Source organism: Anopheles merus, chromosome 3L (assembly GCF_017562075.2).
Source record: "Anopheles merus strain MAF chromosome 3L, AmerM5.1, whole genome shotgun sequence".
Classification (NCBI taxonomy): domain Eukaryota; kingdom Metazoa; phylum Arthropoda; class Insecta; order Diptera; family Culicidae; genus Anopheles; species Anopheles merus.
The window spans coordinates 15,318,472-15,331,908 of record NC_054085.1 but is presented as its reverse complement, the minus strand read 5'-3'; the positions used below and the strand labels follow the sequence as shown (position 1 = coordinate 15,331,908).

The 13,437-nt window shown below is 45.8% G+C and overlaps 1 protein-coding gene across 3 annotated transcripts in view; it reads left to right on the top strand.

Annotated features, from left to right (window-relative positions):
- The first annotated feature begins 8,458 nt into the window (after nt 1-8,458).
- LOC121599301 overlaps nt 8,459-13,437 on the top strand; it is a 51,066-nt gene continuing 46,087 nt past the window's right edge. For 2 of the 3 annotated variants that reach the window (XM_041927011.1, XM_041927009.1), the window contains exon 1: nt 8,459-8,668. The gene's annotated coding sequence lies outside the window, so the exon portion shown is untranslated. Of the gene's footprint in view, nt 8,900-13,437 lie in introns of all 3 variants that reach the window. The other variant, XM_041927010.1, reaches the window with a different exon arrangement.

Sequence of the window (13,437 nt, the reverse complement as noted above, 5' to 3'; positions counted from 1 at the left end):
CGAACAAGATGTTGCAGCTCCCGGACCACCAGAACCTGATCCCTGACCAGAACAAATTGGGTCATCGAGTTTGGCTGACATTTTTCAAGTGGACACCTATTTCAAACTCACTCACCAAAGCGCTCGTGCCACTGGACACGCCAAAGACAAAAGCTCCAGCAAGTTCGGTTCTGCTCTGGACAGCGCTTGACAGCTCCCGGGCGCCGCTCGATACCGAATCATCTTCTAAGCCCAAGTCAAACATTCCCCATTCCAAGTTGTTCAAGGACGAAAGGCTCTTGGAACTTAGCTATGTATTATCGAAACCTTCCAGATCGATTGCACATGTGTGTGTTTGTGTGTCAGAACTTTCATCAACAGGACAAACCGATCCCAACCCATTCGACTGGACGGATGGATGGACGCACCGTTTGGACGCAATCTGCTTCTGCATGCCAATGGCAATCGACGTAAATGAAACGAAGTTATCGGCAGGTGGGAAGGGTTAGTTTGATGGTTCACCTTAAATTGTGTGGCCGGTTGGTTTTCGTGTTGGTTCGATCTGCATGATTGCAAGTTGTCCCAAAAGCCGGACCCGGAGTCAGCCAGTCGTCATCGTCGGGAAGATGTCACTTCAAATAAAGCTGAATTCCTGCATTGAACCGAAACTGTGGATTGTTAATTTGAATATTGGAATTTATTTAAATGTCACCTCTTCGAAAAAAAAGGAAGAAATATTGATTCCTTTCTCCATGGGGAGGCAGATGGATGGAGAAAGGGGGGAGGGGTAAAACTAATTTGTAAAATTTGCCTATCAGCTGGAAATTGAAACGGCTTCCGAGTAGAGTGTCCCGTAATTGATTGATTTACGGTCAAGCGGTCGAAATAGTTCGCCAACAGTCGGCATCCAGCGGAAGAGTCAGAAAATCGATTAAGGTTTCCATCAACCCGTATCGTCTTCCAAAATTCAATCCTTTTTTCAGCAAAAAGAAGGTCGTACCCAATCGGTATGTAAATACCGATGGTGCTTGTCGTTGAACCTTCTCAAACTCCTTACACTGTGTGTGTGTGTGTGTGTGTGTGTGTGTGTGTGTGTGTGTGTGTGTGTGTGTGTGTGTGTGTGTGCCACTCTTTCCATCGAGCTCTTAAAGACCGAATAACCCATCGATACAAGACGATTCATTCGTACGCAGAATGACACACGATTAGTGGGACGCTTGTTTTTAAATTAGTTTTGCGAAGCGCAGTCGTTCGCTGGTGGTGACCACGGCCAAAACGGGCGGGTACTTCAAACGACAGTCGCGCTGAAAGCAACACGAGCAACAGCACCGTACCATCAAACAATCAATTAAATCGCTCTCGTTTCCACCGGCACTTAATCGGGTTGGATTGGGGTGCTCGGCGCGCACGACTGTTTGTGGGTCGGTTTGATTGAAATTTAATATTAACACAACTCCTCGGAGCCCGGGTTACATGCGTGCGGCGTCGTTAAACATACAGCGTAGCGGCGGGGTGGCGTTTGAAATTGATTTCTGGATTGTCCCACATTTTCCCTCCGACGTGCTGTCGGGCAATGTGGTGATGACAGGGCGCGTGGGGAAGCACACCACAGAACATGACAATTAATTTCGAATTAGAACGGGTATCAGGCGTGCGCTCATTTCACTGCATGGGAATTGTGTTGCGAGCCTTGAAGGAGGAAAAAGCGATGATAAAGATTTTACTTTGAAGGAAGCGAAGTGACAAACCGCAAGACAAGTTCAAGCTTTGCTCGCTAAGAGTTTCGAAAATCAAACGAAATTCGGTGTACACATCTTATGCTCCTTTTTGCTAATCTTACTTCAAGAGGTTCTCATTCCCCAAATCTCGTCTGTCGTACAACCAGATCACCTCATTAAGACCCACCTTCACACGTTTCTCAGCTCGTCTCGTTGACATCCTGCCCTGGGTGATCGCTAATCCCTGCTTCTAATGCCCTATTGCCTGTCCGTATGTGTGTCCTTTCACATGCTCCACTCAAAAACTTTACCGATGCCAGGGAGCAAAGATTATACCTCAACCGAAATCCTTTTCGGCACAACTTCTCCAGCAATGCAATGCCAGTTGCAGGGCAAGAAGCAGCTTTAAGTTTACGAAGAACGGATGGTAAGAGTTAATTTTTATGCGCTTCTACCCAAGCTCCCAGTGCTTTGGCTTCTAGCAGGGGTTTGATCCTCATCAGTAGCACACCCCCTCACGGAGGCAAATGCCGCGCGCCGTGCCCAAGCTGCTAAAGTATTTCGCAAATCCTTTCGCTCACAGCGGACCACACCGGGAGCGAAAGTTTGCCCTTCTTGAGCAGAGCGCTGTTTGGTGCAGCGTGTGCTCGATTTCTTTCTGCACGATGCCTCCAGTCTTCGTCCTCAAAACCCCCCCTATCTCATGTCCCAAATCCCTCCACAAACGGGCGGAAATTGAGAGGTGTGAAAACTATCAAACATTATCCCCGCTTTTCGTGGTAAAAGTGAGCTGTTTGGATAAATGCACGAACTTTGGCACTGAGACAATAAGTACACTAACACCTTCCCAGCCCGCCCCAGAGGATCAAAGCGTTCGCTTTGTGTGGGAATTGGCATACAGAGAGCAGTATGTGCAGTATGTGACTGTGTGTGTGTATTTATGTTTTTTTTTTGCGAGAAAGGATTACAAACTTTTATTATAACATTTATTTTTATTACTATCATGAAGCTTCCGTTGCAGCACTCGGGCCCGGGGGCTATCCCCGAAAGCCATACTGTAAGCTTTCGGGAGCTAATTTTTTGTTTCGTGCAGAGTATTAGTGGCTTAGCATTTGTTCATGCTGCCCTGCTTTGAAGCCTCCCGGTGCTGCTTTGTTTGGCATCGGTGTTGGGATTTTTGGTCAGAGTGTCGTTTTTTGTATTTATTTTTGTGAGACTTTTTTCGTTTAAGGTTTTTGATTTAATTTTTTACGAAATATAGGTCGTTAAGGCACGACGCAAACAAAACTCCACACGCAGTGAACTATTTTCGTGCGCAATTTAAAAGAGCGAAATATTTCACCGAAATATTTCAATTTCAATATTTCATCGGAATATTAAAAATCCGATCCAAGGCTTCGAGATGGTTGGCGCTTTTTCTTCATTTCCTTGCGGAAGCAATCCTTTTCAACCACCACTGACCCCTAGCTACACCACCCAAACACACAAACACACAGATACACACAGAAGCTGAACATATTCTTTCAAACGGTATGAGAATTTGGAAACACGAAAGGAAAAAAAGCATCCAACCTAAAGCCGCCTTTTGGCCGTATGTTTGTTAACTAGCTCCCGAGTGTTGGCTCACGTTCAAAACGATTGTGCAAACGGGGGTTTTCCCAGCACAGATGGCGGGCACGGTACCATGAAACGATAACGACTGAATGTGACGACACGATGGGTAAAGTTTAATACCGCTGCCCATAGGAAGGTTACCAAACCCCTGATGGTATCTGATAAATAGAGGAAATTTTATATCTTTACGATTGTGTGAAATGAAAAAAAAAAATAGCGCTCACACACAAACACGGCAAACACGAATACATTTAAGCGAAGGCTTTGGTCTGGGATCATTGTTGCAGACACACATTTCCATAGCAAAGCGTCTTAACAGCCGGTTGCAGGAGGTTTCAGCTATCAGCGCATACCAATCGCACACTGCCAGGGCGCATCGCATCGGATGTATGATAAAAATCTAATTTAAAAAGCCACCACTGTCCCCGATGATGTTTGTGTTTGATTTCATTTCCCTTCCTTCCTTGCAGAGGCGTCGCAGAAGGCATGAAATGTAGGTCATTGATAGCATCGATACCGATCGCGGCTAAATCACACTCCCTTACCGAGGAATGGACCGCCGTTTCTTCACAATCGCTTTACATTTTTCAATTAAAGTTCCAGCATTCCATTTCGGAACCGGTTCCAGCAAACGCAAAAAGAATGCCACATTTAAAGTTTCTCCAATCCAAACTCTCTCTCTCTCCGTCCACTTGCTGTGCTGGCGCTGGCCAGTAATTGCGAAGGCGCCTTTCAATTATCGGTGGGAAATATTTCGATAAGCATTTTTCCAATTTTTCCACTCGCTTAAATCATTTCCTAATTATCCTAAGCGGTACTGGCAGATGCCTGTTAGAAAGCCATCTCCCGTCCGGCATGCTCACTTGCGCCACTCGCACTTCCGCAAGCGCGAAAGTTTAACAATTACGTCTGCTAACTTCTCCAACAACATCATCATCATCATCGTCGTTCGTTTCATTTCGCGTGAAAAAGTTAACCGATTATAAGCTTTTGTGGTGGTCGTTTTTTTATGTAGTGGTATGGTCCGAATAAACGGGCGATGGAGCGATAGCGAACATGGAGAATAATCCTGTAAAGGGATATACATCTCGAGCGCAGTGCAAAGTGTACAGGGGGAATAGGGTTTCGCTTGAATTATAAGCCAATCCGCGAGGACATGGGGGAACTCACTGACTGATACATCAAAACAGGGAAGGGGGTCCGACTTGTCCGCGCGACCGTAGCAATAATTGTTATTATAGATGTTGTCTAATTACTTGCTCGCCTAATTGTCCGTGAAATTAGCTTTCAGCTCCCGGGATGCCTTCGTGCAACCGAAGGACCATCCAGGAAAATTGGAAAGCGTTGGAAAAGAGAGGGCACAAATGGGCTCCTTTCAACCTCTCTTCGCGGGAAAATGACCCACCCCAGAACAAAGGCTCGAAAAGCCAAGAAAAATGAAGGGAAAAAATGGAAGAACAAAAAAATCAAATGCAAACGAAGGCAAGCCTTTTTTTTCTTGTTAGCGCGTTCGCTCCATTTTTGCAGGTGATTTGATTTCGCCCTGTTTAGCCAGGGCACCGGTTCGCGCCTGTGCTCAAATTGAATTATTTACTTTCGAATCATTTGCGATTGAATTGCCGTCCATCAATGCAGAAACCGGGGGAGAGCCATCCACTTCGAATCGAATCGAACGGGAGAGAGGATGAAAACAAACCCGCTTCGCCCCTTCGCTTTTAAAAAAGAAAAAACAATCTTTCTATCGATAACTATTTGTGCTTTCAAGTTTCTAGAGTTTTGGTGTTATTTTTAATTTGATTTTTCGTTCTCCATTGCTCATATTGCTTTTTTGTATTGATGGGAAGCGGCACCGGGAGCATGAGAAGGGAGCAAAACTTTGACTCAAACTCGAGAAGCGGCCACGACAGAAACCTCGCCAAGAGAAATCAAAGTTTAATTCCTTCATTTGGTTGATTGTTCTTTTATAGTTTTGTGTCTCTTCCTGACTGAGTGTGTGTGTGTGTGTGTGTGTGTTAAAAGATCTTTTGCGAAGGTCTTGGAAGGCAACGGTCTAGAAAAAGAAAAGATTGAGATGCCCGAGTGAAATAGTTTCGAGCGGGCAAAGCGTTTCCGGTTCTGTTTATTTTGTCATTGGTTTTATGATTTTGGCCGTGCCAAACTGTGGTGGCTTAATTTGATTCGATTTCTTCCGAGTGAAGTGTATCGATCAAAATGGCAGTTTTACGCAAATGAAAGTATAAAACATTCTGATTCAATTAAAAAAGAATCGTGATATTTATGTCATATTTTTATGTTTCAAATATATTCCCCAAATATATTCCAATAATCGTTTCGAGTAAGCAATAAACCATCTCCATGACGAAAGTAAAAGTTATTTATATTTGTCACAGCATCCACTGCTCGATCAACACATACGAATTTCGGTCTGAACCGATCACTCCCTTTTTCTCTCTTTCCAACGTCCAATCACCAATCAAATTCAGCTTCCGGGCCGTGAATCAACGCGATTGGAAATTCCACCGGCGTGCCCCGAAATCCTTCCGGGTTCGGACCACAAACCGGATGGTGTGTGTCTTCTTTTTCTTCCTTTTGCCCTTCTTTTGCCAATGCTTGCTCTCCCACGGCTTCCCCAATGTTGACCAGTTCATTAGATTTCCGTTCACACAAAATCCCACCACAATTACTTCGACCCGATCGGACGCGCAGCACAAACATATTCTCGAAATCCCCCACAACTACGCCGTCTTCTGCTCGCCTTCAGCGTTTTCTCTACCTTCTCCCCGTCTTAAGGAGGCCTTCTCCTCCCTGGCGCTATAAACCCCTTGAATAATTTGCATTGACAACAAGAAACGATGGAGAGTCGAAGCAAAATGGAAAAGAAAATAAAGTCACATTTCGTCCTGTTTTTTCCTTTTTTCCGTCGTTCTTCATCACTCTGCGAGTTCCTTTTTCTTACGAACGAGCTGCGCGCTAAATTTTCCGCCTCGCAGGCAAAAAGGGCCCGATAATTCGGCGGGAAGTGAATTGCAATTCCTTCCTTATCCACTGGTGGCTGCATCAAGACAGAAAACGGAAACGTTAATAATAATAAATATGAAAAGACATTCCGTATTCCATTGACAATTTGGAAAGGGGGTGTTGCAGGCCTTCGCTGCCGTACCGTACTTCTCCGTTCAGTTCGGATGCTGCTTTCGGCGGGCAACAATACGTCGCTAATGATTTCCACATTGTTGTGGCTTTGCCGAACGGTCGTTCGGTCGGTCGGGTTGATGAATAGAGGACAATCGAACGAGGGCGAACCGATCGAAATAGGGGCAACAACAACTGCAATGGAAGGAATTTCATAACCGAAGAAGGTCAGTAGGTTGATTTGTTGGTAAGTTTATTTAGCTCAAAGCGAGTAACAATATGTTGAGAAAGTAAGAATTTATAAACTCGATTCAATTCATTCCAGGCGAAAAGGCAACATCAGGAATTCATTTCGATTCACTGGAAGCCAGCATTCATTTGATTCATTCCCATGATTCATCGCTCACACGCGAGCGGTGAACCGCATTCATGCGTCGTGAGTTTTCTTCATCTCTCACCGCAATCTCATCCCCAGTGAAGGGAAAACTTTCATTGCCGGTTTCCGTGGCAACCGACATACCGTCCCTCGAGAGTGTTCGCTCCCTGCCTCCTGCACACAACCCTCCCCCGGACCAGATAGCCGGGCGAAACGCTCATGGCCTTGTGAAGCGTGTTTTTGTTTTGACTTTTGCATCCGCATGTGAGCGGGTGCGCGCACGCGTACTAGCCCATTTCCACGCCGAAACTCTCGTAGCGCTTTTCGCTCTCGTTCTCTTCTAGCTTTGCATTAATCGCTCACTGCAGACACAGACATACACTTCTTCCCAATCACCCTTTAAGTGTGCGGGGATCAAACATTTCCAAAATCCACCGTGCAAGAGAAGAAGAAGACGAAAATAAAACAGCGCTCCACGCCTTCATCAGCTCACTTCACATGGTCGCACGTGAAGAGCGGGCTCGTGATTGCGATTCTCATCTTAAGCACCCTTCCGAAACATATCCGCTTCGATTTGACCAGAAAGGAAGTGACGGACAGAGGCCTCGTACCCCTGCATGCTCCAACGCTCGACTGGAAAGCTCGTAGCTTTTCCGGAGCATTAGTACGATTTTGGACACGCGACGCATAAATCACTCATCATCGTGCCGGCTTTCCGGCGGGCTTTAAGATTTATTGGCAGTGGAATGTGAACCGAGCAGCTGAAATGAGATAAGCACCGGAATTTTGGGAAACGATGTTCAAAATTAGAGCGCCGAAGCCAAGAAACAACTACAAAGTATTACATTGTCATGTTGTGTGGGTTGTAATTTATGGAGCTACGTTTTTTTGTTTGTGTGTGTGTGACACCTTCAGATCGGATTAACATTCAATTAAAAGTTTGACGAACAATCGTGCTCTTTGAAGCGCTGTAATCTTATCCCATTGCTCGAAATCAAAACAATTGAAAACTCCTTCTTCCCCCGGGGGAAGAATAACACACACACAATCAACCACTCGCTTCACCAGTCTCGCTTCACTTCCGGCAATACGTCAATTGGCCCATTCTTTCGTCGCCTCTTTGCCTTTCGTTCAGAAATAAAATAAAAAAAGGTCATTAGGATCCATTGACCTCGTTTTCTGGCAAAACGACACATCATTCTTCACGCCCCTATTCCCGGCCGCGCGTCAACCTCCGCCGGCACATTCCTAAACCCCAAATAACAATGAGCATTCTCAGACTCACCGTGCTTCGGGGAGGGTTTTTTTTTGCAGCTGAAAGCGGTACAACAACAAACAAAAGAACGGAACCAAATCGTCCCCTTGCCACATGCGAAACCAAATGAACCCTCTTGTGCGAATCGTTCCCCTACTTGCTGTGTGCGGAACTCAACACGGCGCGGTGAAGCTGCGTTCACAGCACTCAGCTCAGAGAAAGAAAAAGGATGCTTTGTTTTTCAGGTTCGCTGAGAGCGGAGATCGAAGGATGCACAGCCAAACTCTTGAAGGAGAGAGCCAGAGCGCTCGCTCTCGCCGGAGCGTGCAACGAACTGCGTGCAGCGAGCACGGTCGCGTTCCGCAAGGATATATCAGTTTCGGAGTGTCCTTCGCAGGGGATGGACCTTACGCGCGCGCGTTCTTTCCTCTCTATCTCTATCTCGCACTGTCATCATCATTATTATCATCATTCCCACATTCATTGAGTTTTTTCCTATGGTTTGGCTGAACAGACACACACACATACACAGAGACGGGGATTTGCGGATACTTCGACCGTACGGTGGAATTTTCCGTCTAGCGTGTTTCGGAAAGCGTAGGTCAAAATAGTGATATTGTGGGGTGGATTTCTGTTCGTGCAGGAGGGTGCCTCGCAATTGGCGATGGACATTGCCATCTTCGACTTTGCTGCAGTGAACGGTGGTGGTGTTTGGGCTGTTGGAAAAGTCTGCTAGTGACCGGAAAAGAAGTGAATGTTGTGGTCAGTGTGTTGGCCCCGTTTTTTCGGTGGTGACGCGTTGTGTAATACAGTCTTTGCACAGTGTTGGTAAGAGTAATATGCTACAATAATAACGCGCAGAGTGTCCACTAAAAGTACCCACGAGGTAGTGCCTTACACTTGAATTTTGAGCGTGTGTCCCGAATGTGATGATTTACAATGGTTTAAACCGTGTTCTAGTATCAAAAAACCCGATTGATTCTGTACAAAAATGTGAGAAATAAAGCTCACTTTCTGCATTTTCAAACACATCACCAACGCCGAGCTCGCCGACAACGCTCTCAGCTCATGATTCGCACGATTTAAGCACCGCAATCCATCGTTAAGTGTGCAGTTTTTCTTCCAATTTAACCAATCCGTAAGTAGTCAGCAGTCAGCCGAACAGCGATACTCATAAGACGTCTCGTTTTCCTCAACTCATCCTCATCCCATTAGATTCTGTATGAATGTGTATGTGTGCGTGTTTGTTGGGGGAACTTTCGTTCCACCCGCTTATCTGCCTCGTATGTGTATGCGTGTTGCTAAAGTTTTGTGTGTGTCGTCGTGTGTTGTCGCTGCCCTTTCTTTGCCCACCAACCTAAAAAAAAAACAGTGCCCACATTCTTCTCGAAAAGAAAGTTTCGCCTTTTCCTTCTTTTCCTGATTCGTCTTAGCACTTATACCGCGTTCACAGAAACAGGAAGCACGCTCCTTTCCCTTCCTCTGGTCCAGCTGGGTCTTCAACTCCAACAAAAAAAAAATAAAAAAAGAAGAGGAAGGAAGCGTGCACACCAAACGTGGAGCGAGAAGTTTTTCTTCTCATTACGCGCATACCGATGAAAATGCCGTAGCGTGTGCGCCTTTCGCTGAAGAACTTTTTCCTTTCGCGCAAAGGCGGAAGTTTCTTCACCGGCCTGTATATCTCGCCCATTCCCTTCCCGTCGTTTCACGCCTCTTGTTCCCTCTTCTGGAGCTGGACACAAAAGAATCCCACCGTAAACACGGAGCATGGGTTGCAAAACGGGGGAAAAGGGGGTGCGTGCCTGTTCGTCGCTGCCATCGTCGTCGTTTGCGTCGCCGTCGTCGGGTTGAAATCAATGCTGACAGAAACGATGCCAGCAGGCTCCGACAGCGGAACAGGGTGGACTGGAGAGAAAAACACGTGCACGTGTTGGTGGAAAAAGGCGTCCAGTGGGAGGATGGGAGCAAATCAGCAGCTTTCGGCCCAAAATGTTTGCTCCAACCACTTGAAGAAGGTTGTGTTCGGAACGGTGGTGTAGGATCTGGAAACTAGTGCCATCCCCGGTAACAAGAATCTTGTGGGAGAAGAGAAGCATAAACTACAGAAAGAAATGAAGCAAACAAATTAAATTAAAAGAGCTTAGGCGCAGGCATGTGCCGCAGGTTTTGTTATTGGGTTTGTGTGTGTTTGCGAGAGAAGATGAGAAAACGGCCAGAGGAAACCGAAAAGTCGGTCAGTCGGATGTTTGGTGCAGACTGTCTATGCCAGCTGCAGTCAAGCGAAGCGAGCCTAATCGCTCGCCGAGCGGTGAGATGAGCCTTTAAATTAATTGTGAAAAACCCAGTACGATGCTATAAATATAAAACACAGATAAACGAAGCGATTTTTTGGCAAGCCCTCCTCTCACTCCCACACCCGATTTGCTCGACTCAAATCAATCTGCGAGCAAACAAACATTTTTGAAATCCCAAACAATTTTGAGTTTTTGCAAACTCAAACTGTTGTTACCTCCATTCGAACTAATCGTAACTTCTTTTTTTGTTGCCTTTTCCAGTGTATTTGCTGTGCTGCTCGTCAGCCCCAGTTCCGAACCCATTTAATAAGCTTACGCCACCCGTTCCACCAGTAATCGGCTTCATCGGATCGGGGAGGTTGTGCCAGCCTCAGTCGCAAAAAAAAAACAAACTCGGCAAAAACAATTTCACTAACTCTCCCTAATTAATGCGGAAAGCTTTCCCCAGAATTAATGTTAAATTTTGTCCCCCTCCTTCTCTTCCTTCTCCTCCCACGTTGTTCGGTTCAGGGGGAGTTCGGCTTCCCGGAATTGTTTCAAAGTTGTGTCTGTGTTGTGTACTGTTTCACCGGCAGCACTGGAAAGTTTGGGGCATCAAAAAATCAAAAACCAAATGAAGTTGAAATATCTGCCATTCCTGTCTCGCTTCCCTTCATCATTGGTGTTATTTCACTTGGTTTTTTGGTTCTATTTTTCGTTCCTTTTTCAAACTTTTGGTTTGCTTCAACATCCCTTGCTAGCAGCCGGCTTTGAAGCATAGTTTCTATCGATTCCCTCCGCGTCCAAAAAGGTAGCGCTTAGCGCGATGAGGTTAGACAAAACCAGCAAAACGCTCGCCAGTGCACCGCCAGTTCGTGTGTGATCATACGTAAAGTGTAGCCGGAAAAAAGTTGTTCATAAACAATCATTCGCTTGTTTTACATAGCACAATCACACCCAGCCCGGGCTGGCGCGGCAGCGCCACGGGAAGAGAAACGGGATTATGTTTTGCCCCTTCTTGTTTTTTTGCTGTTTGTTTGCTCCTCCACCACACACTGTGTGGGGACCTTTATCACACCGTTCTATCCATTGAACACATCCGCAGATCTGTCCCTGTTTGGTGGCAGGGATGTGTGAGCCACACAGACATAAGTGGGCAAAAAAGAAGGAAGTTCAATACAACGCTGGACCAGTTTTCACCGCTCTACGCTGCTATATGTTCAGCCGTGTGGATTTGCAACGCCCTTCCGACCGTGGTGTGGAAAAATGCAAACTTTTTCCTCTAATTCACCGACCCGATTTGGTGGAGTTTGGCTTGAGGGGGGCGGACATCCACACAGCTATCTATTTTTGCTTTGCCGCGTTTCGATGGATGCGATCCTTTCGCTACCTCTGCTTTTGCACCCACTTCGAAGGCAGGAGCCGAAGCGGACGCAGCTGTGCGGGAGTTGTTGTGCGTTTTTTTAGTTGGTTGGAGTTTTGTTTGCCAGCTAGTGGAGTTAAAAGTTAGTCAAACGAGCGATTCGACACAACAGCAAAACAAAAAAACATTCTCTCACCAAGAAGCACCTGCACATCATGGTATGATGAAACATGGCACAACACTACAGTTCTGTCCTGGTGAGGGAAGGAAAAAAAGGGAATAGAAGCTGCCATTACCTACACGCTGGGTTGTTTCCCTTTTTTCCACTTCTCCAAAACGAAGGGTGCCAAAGTATCGTCCTTTGGTGCAATGGTTTGATGTTATTGCTGCGGTATTTGGGTGTAGCTGCAGGTAGACAAGCAGTAGAGCACCGTCTCACCAGTACTTTTCTCCTTAGTCACTATCCGGCATCCGGTTGCGGTGGGGACCCTTTGCAGCGGAGTTAAGGCTCGGTACACGGGGTGGAAAGAAGAAAAAACCACAGCAATTTTGGGATGATATTTGAAATATTTAAGCCTTCAATCTGTGTCCCGGGGGTGGAAGGCAAGCGGCACTGTATGATGTTAAGGTGTGGGTTAGAATTAATTTAGACTTGTCTAGGAATTAGGAGCGTATCAGAGAGAACAGGGTTTTATGAGTTTTTTATATTATTTAATGGAGGAATTTTAATGCATTTTAGTACATGTTTTGTAGCTAAAAATCGAAGCTAAAAATCGACAGCAACGATTCACGACCAGCAGATGAGGCTCTTAGCAAGCAAATGCTGTAGGAATAAAAACGAGCTTCTTGCTAATATTCACTCCTTCGTATCAATAAAAGTCCCGCTTCGAACAATTATCTCCTTTCAGAACTTATACAACTCCAAGTTTGCTCCAAACGATAAAAAAACGTTTGGTTTGACATAAAGCGTTACTTGTCAAATAGTTCAAATCATATTCTCTTCCTTTCGCTGCGCGTGACTTTACGGTTCTATTGTTGCAGCTTTCAAGCATGCTTCTGCTTCGTTAATTACACAAAATAATAACTTCATCTCGACTTCATGAAAGACTTTCGCACCCTGCTAGTTGTGACCTACAATCCAAGCACCGTTTCGCTGTCACTCTTTGGACACATTTGTTGTCGCAGCAGCTCCAGCAGACAGAGGCGAGCCACATTATGGCGAAGCGGATGATGGCTTGATTATCTTGCTGCTCGCTAATGATGCTAGGCGGTAAGCCTTCCCATGTCACATTTCACTCCGGCGAATGATGAAGAGAATTCAATTCACTGCGCTTCATTAGAGCGATTCTAGTAGAGTGTATAATCTCGCTTCCAGTGCTCATCGCACGTTGTAATAACGAGCGAGCTGATTAGGAACGCCTTGCGGCCGATTATACATCCCAAGCCAAGTGATGGAAGAAGCTTAAGCTTCGCTTCAATGTTCTCATTTTGGTACCTCATATAATTAATATACAACGTTGTCTCTTGCTACCAACAGCGGAGCTCGTGCTTGTTATTACAAAAAAGCCCTTTCGATTAGGAACCACAACAACGCATCCAATAAAACCGTGAATAAAACCATCATTCCTGGCCCAGTTTTGCACCCCCAAAATTTCCAATCAAACTCACCTGCGCACCCTCGCACAACGTGCTAGTGCATGTCGGTTGGCACGTTGGGGCTCGTTTGTACA